Below are 6,381 nucleotides of genomic sequence, written 5' to 3'. Positions count from 1 at the left end.
TAAATAGTGTCACAGTCACAGGTTCAGGGTGGAAATGAATTTTGGGGGTAAATTAGTCAGTGCACTATGCATTATCATATTTCAAGTGGATATTTTCTTTAGAAGGCGAGGGAAAATTTTCAGAACCTGGTGCCCAAATCCTTCAATTAAATTAGCCTAATTTTTCCTTCAGCTTATATTTATGTTCAGGGACAAGCCCAGTCTTCCTCCATATTCTGAAAAGACATCACAGTTGATAATCTCATGTTAGGAACTATCTTTAACTTTCCATGCTCAATTAAACCTTTGATGAATCTCATATCTCTGATTAAAACTTACAGACTCAAACAAATCCAATGTTTCCACATTATTTCACAATTGATTGTTTTATTATTGCATGGATGCTAAACTCCTCCACTGCAACCATTAATTAAATTTAATTATAAAATAATTGCATAATAATGATAGATTTAATTTACTATTTCTACTATTATTTATCATTTATCCCTGTAGCAAAATTTCTGTCATTTGCAACTGACACCACAATGAGACTTGATTGGTCTTGAAGGATGAGTTCATCATTGACTGAACATGGTATAAAATGGACAATTCATATTTTTCTGATGAGATGAGGGAATTACTTATTCCTTCCGCAGCAGGCACAGCAGAACCTGGATACAGTGGAGAAACGGCTCCTGAGAATAAATGGGCTGACTGTTGGGAAACATGCAGCAATTAGAGCCAAGCAGTTCACCAGCCACAAAGTTTGGATTTTAAGTACAGCCAAAAAAACATAAATCATGGAGGACAGAGTATAAAAAAATACAAATGAGATCACTAGGATAAGGACGCTTTGGGTGGCTTTGGACTCTGGGGAGGCTCTGAGGGAGAGATCATTCCTATGAATGTATTGGACTTGTTGTTTGTGCCTGTAGAGGATGAAAACCACAGAGCCACTAGCCCAGGTCATGAGTCCCAAACACACAACATCGTGGAAGGATAACTATGTAACAAAGAGTGATACTGCAACTTTGTCATGAAATGGAGGAGAACAGTATCCCAAATCATATTTCTCTGTGCTGTTTTTGTCACTCCATTTTTCAGTTATGCAAACATGAAAAATGATATTGACAAATATGTGCAATATCCAGCAGAGGATACTGGAGGGACCCATGAACTTCAGGGCTTTTAACTGAAGCTCTTTCCACCTGAAGTTTATGAGGCTGATTGTGATGGCCTAGAAGACACTCAGAAGGCAGGTGGTGCCAATGCACACACCCCTGGACACAATGTGAACATAGAAAAGAAGTGTGCACCCCAAATCATTGAGGGATGCTTTCAACCCAAAAGCTGCCATTGTCTGTGGGATTTCTCTAGAGAAAATGACCAAGGAATTAGCTATAGTCAGGTGCCAGATCATCAAATCTGTGGACCTGGACCTATATCCACTGAAGTAGAGGAAGATAAACTGAAACAGGAGGGAGAAATTCCCCAGGATTCCAACAACTGTCTGCAATAGGAAGAGAATTCCCATTTTCAGTGTCATGGAGGCTGTTCTGTCATTTTCTAGGGTTCCATATTCACATCTACGAACAAAGGATACTGAATGGAAACATAAGTTGTGGACTTCATTTGTAATGAAAAATAAAATCAAAATTTCACCAATTACTATTATTTCTCCCTAATAATTAACTGCTAAGTCTATTTCCTTCTTTAGAGATTCCCCAGGTTTTATGTTTCTTTGTGTTTTTGTTGCACTTAAAATACGTTGGTCCCACTTATGTTTAAATTTATGAGTCAAGAACAAATATTATTCTCTTTTTAAGGAGAAATTAGCCACAAAGAAGATAAAGGACTCATCTAAATAGAGACAGATCCAGAATTTAAAACTGTGTTACCTGGTTGCAATGACAGTGTTATTTACCCTTGTGCTGTACTGGTTGTGGTTTTCAAATAATTCCATTATATGTATACCTTGTCATATTTAGTTCTTTATTTTATAACTTTGGTTGTGATAATTTCTGATTTTTGCCTAAATATTTATTCTAAAGACCAATATCATTCATAGTGGAGATTCAGAGTTCTTATGGAAGACCTGAATAATTTTCTGTTACCCCAATGGATTTATTTAATATGGATAAATATAAGGATGGCAACAGAAAGGATCATTTATTTTTCTTTTACCAGGGATTAAAGTACAACATCCATTGCAAAAATTACTATACAAAGTTATGCTGTAGTCTAAAATATGGGACATAAATAGGTGGGAAAATAGTTTAGGTAGAAACTAAATTTATCCTCACTTGAAATCAGGTTATTTATATGTTTGTTATTTTAGGAAAAAACTTCTAAAGAATGTTTTAGGAAAGATATTCAAATACAAGGCAAATATACAAAATGGGATTAGGAAGCATGGGATATCGTTCATTGAATAAAATGAAATGGGTGAGGGGGCAAGATGGCAGACTGGTGAGCTGCAAGTTTTAGTTACTCCTCCAGGAAAGTAGGTAGAAAGCCAGGAACTGCGTGGACTGGATACCACAGAGCAATCTGTCTTTGGGCATACTTCATACAACACTCATGAAAATGTCGAACTGCTGAGATCAGAGAAATCTGTAAGTTTCTGCGGCCAGGGGACCCGCGCCCCTCCCTGCCAGGCTCAGTCCCGTGGGAGGAGGGGCTGTCAGCTCCGGGAAGGAGAAGGGAGAACTGCAGTGGCAGCCCTTATCGGAAACTCATTCTGCTGATCCATACTCCAACCATAGATAGACTGAGACCAGACACCAGAGAATCTGAGAGCTGTCAGCCCAGCAGAGAGGAGACAGGCATAGAAAAAAAAAAAAAAAATAACACGAAAAACTCCAAAATAAAAGCACAGGATTTTTAGAGTTCTGGTGAACACAGAAAGGGGAAGGGCGGAGCTCAGGCCTTGAGGCGCATATGCAAATCCCGAAGGAAAGCTGATCTCTCTGCCCTGTGGACCTTTCCTTAATGGCCCTGGTTGCTTTGTCTATTAGCATTTCAATAACCCATTAGATCTCTGAGGCGGGCCCGTTTTTTCTTTTTTTTTCTTTTTTTTTTTTTAATCCTTTTTTCCTTTTCTAAAACAATTACTCTAAGAAGCCCAATACAGAAAGCTTCAAAGAATTGCAATTTGGGCACATCAAGTCAAGAGCAGAACTAAGAGAGCTCTGAGACAAAAGGCAATAATCCAGTGGCTAAGAAAATTCACTAAACACCACAACTTCCCAAGAAAAGGGGGGTGTCCGCTCACTGCAACCATCCTGGTGGACAGGAAACACTCCTGCCCATCGCCAGCCCCATAGCCCAGAGCTGCCCCAGACAACCCAGTGTGACGGAAGTGCTTCAAATAACAGGCACACACCACAAAACTGGGCGTGGACATTAGCCTTCCCTGCAACCTCAGCTGATTGTCCCAGAGTTGGGAAGGTGGAGCAGTGTGAATTAACAAAGCCCCATTCAGCCATCATTTGAGCAGACTGGGAGCCTCCCTACACAGCCCAGCAGCCCAGAACTGCCCTGGGGGGACGGCATTCACCTGTGACATAGCACAGTCATCCCTCAACAGAGGACCTGGGGTGCACAGCCTGGAAGAGGGGCCCTCTTGCAAGTCTCAGGAGCCATACGCCAATACCAAGGACTTGTGGGTCAGTGGCAGAGACAAACTGTGGCAGGACTGAACTGAAGGATTAGACTATTGCAGCAGCTTTAAAACTCTAGGATCATCAGGGAGATTTGATTGTTAGGGCCACCCCCCCTCGCCGACTGCCCAAAAACACGCCCCACATACTGGGCAGGCAACACCAAATACACACGCAAGCTTGGTACACCAATTGGGCCCCACAAGACTCACTCCCCCACTCACCAAAAAGGCTAAGCAGGGGAGAACTGGCTTGTGGAGAACAGGTGGCTCGTGGACGCCACCTGCTGGTTAGTTAGAGAAAGTGTACTCCACAAAGCTGTAGATCTGATAAATTAGAGATAAGGACTTCAATAGTTCTACAAACCCTAAAAGAACCCTATCAAGTTCAGCAAATGCCAAGAGGCCAAAAACAACAGAAAATTATAAAGCATATGAAAACACCAGACGATATGGATAACCCAAGCCCAAGCACCCAAATCAAAAGACCAGAAGAGACACAGCACCTAGAGCAGTTACTCAAAGAACTAAAGATGAACAATGAGACCATAGTACGGGATATAAAGGAAATCAAGAAGACTCTAGAAGAGCATAAAGAAGACATTGCAAGACTAAATAAAAAAATGGATGATCTTATGGAAATTAAAGAAACTGTTGACCAAGTTAAAAAGATTCTGGACACTCATAGCACAAGACTAGAGGAAGTTGAACAACGAATCAGTGACCTGTAAGATGACAGAATGGAAAATGAAAGCATAAAAGAAAGAATGGGGAAAAAAATGAAAAAATCGAAATGGACCTCAGGGATATGATAGATAATATGAAACGTCCAAATATAAGACTCATTGGTGTCCCAGAAGGGGAAGAAAAGGGTAAAGGTCTAGGAAGCGTATTCAAAGAAATTGTTGGGGAAAACTTCCCAAATCTTCTAAACAACATAAATACACAAATCATAAATGCTCAGCGAACTACAAATAGAATAAATCCAAATAAACCCACTAAGAGACATATACTGATCACACTGTCAAACACAGAAGAGAAGGAGCAAGTTCTGAAAGCAGCAAGAGAAAAGCAATTCACCACATACAAAGGAAACAGCATAAGACTAAGTAGTGACTACTCAGCAGCCACCATGGAGGCAAGAAGGCAGTGGCATGATATATTTAAAATTCTGAGTGAGAAAAATTTCCAGCCAAGAATACTTTGTCCAGCAAAGCCCTCCTTCAAATTTGAGGGGGAGCTTAAATTTTTCACAGACAAACAAATGCTGAGAGAATTTGCTAACAAGAGACCTGCCCTACTGGAGATACTAAAGGGAGCCCTACAGACAGAGAAACAAAGACAGGACAGAGAGACTTGGAGAAAGGTTCAGTACTAAAGAGATTCGGTATGGGTACAATAAAGGATATTAATAGAGAGAGGGAAAAATATGGCAAACATAAACCAAAGGATAAGATGGACGATTCAAGAAATGCCTTCACGGTTTTAACGTTGAATGTAAATGGATTAAACTCCCCAATTAAAAGATATAGATTCGCAGAATGGATCAAAAAAAATGAACCATCAATATGTTGCATACAAGAGACTCATCTTAGACACAGGGACACAAAGAAACTGAAAGGGAAAGGATGGAAAAAAATATTTCATGCAAGCTACAGCCAAAAGAAAGCAGGTGTAGCAATATTAATCTCAGATAAAATAGACTTCAAATGCAGGGATGTTTTGAGAGACAAAGATGGCCACTACATACTAATAAAAGGGGCAATTCAGCAAGAAGAAATAACAATCATAAATGTCTATGCACCCAATCAAGGTGCCACAAAATACATGAGAGAAACACTGGCAAAACTAAAGGAAGCAAGTGATGTTTCCACAATAATTGTGGGAGACTTCAACACATCACTCTCTCCTATAGATAGATCAACCAGACAGAAGACCAATAAGGAAATTGAAAACCTAAACAATCTGATAAATGAATTAGATTTAACAGACATCTACAGGACATTACATCCCAAATCACCAGGATACACATACTTTTCTAGTGCTCATGGAACTTTCTCCAGAATAGATCATATGCTGGGACATAAAACAAGCCTCAATAAATTTAAAAAGATTGAAATTATTCAAAGCACATTCTCTAACCACAATGGAATACAATTAGAAGTCAATAACCATCAGAGACTTAGAAAATTCACAAATACCTGGAGGTTAAACAACACACTCCTAAACAATCAGTAGGTTAAAGAAGAAATAACAAGAGAAATTGCTAAATATATAGAGACGAATGAAAATGAGAACACAACATACCAAAACCTATGGGATGCAGCAAAAGCAGTGCTAAGGGGGAAATTTATAGCGCTAAACGCATATATTAAAAAGTAAGAAAGAGCCAAAATCAAAGAACTAATGGATCAACTGAAGAAGCTAGAAAATGAACAGCAAACCAATCCTAAACCAAGTAAAAGAAAAGAAATAACAAGGATTAAAGCAGAAATAAATGACATAGAGAACAAAAAAACAATAGAGAGGATAAATATCACCAAAAGTTTGTTCTTTGAGAAGATCAACAAGATTAACAAGCCCCTAGCTAGACTGACAAAATCAAAAAGAGAGAAGACCCATATAAACAAAATAATGAATGAAAAAGGTGACATAACTGCAGATCCTGAAGAAATTAAAAAAATTATAAGAGGATACTATGAACAACTGTATGGCAACAAACTGGGTAATGTAGAAGAAAT

General features: G+C 39.0%; 1 pseudogene; it reads right to left on the bottom strand.

Moving 5' to 3' along the window:
• Positions 1-616: 616 nt before the first annotated feature.
• On the bottom strand, positions 617-1,525 carry LOC119519755 (annotated as a pseudogene).
• Between the last annotated feature and the right edge of the window lie 4,856 nt (positions 1,526-6,381).

Source organism: Choloepus didactylus, chromosome 24, assembly GCF_015220235.1.
Source record: "Choloepus didactylus isolate mChoDid1 chromosome 24, mChoDid1.pri, whole genome shotgun sequence".
NCBI lineage: Eukaryota > Metazoa > Chordata > Mammalia > Pilosa > Megalonychidae > Choloepus > Choloepus didactylus.
This window is presented reverse-complemented; position numbering and strand designations above follow the sequence as displayed.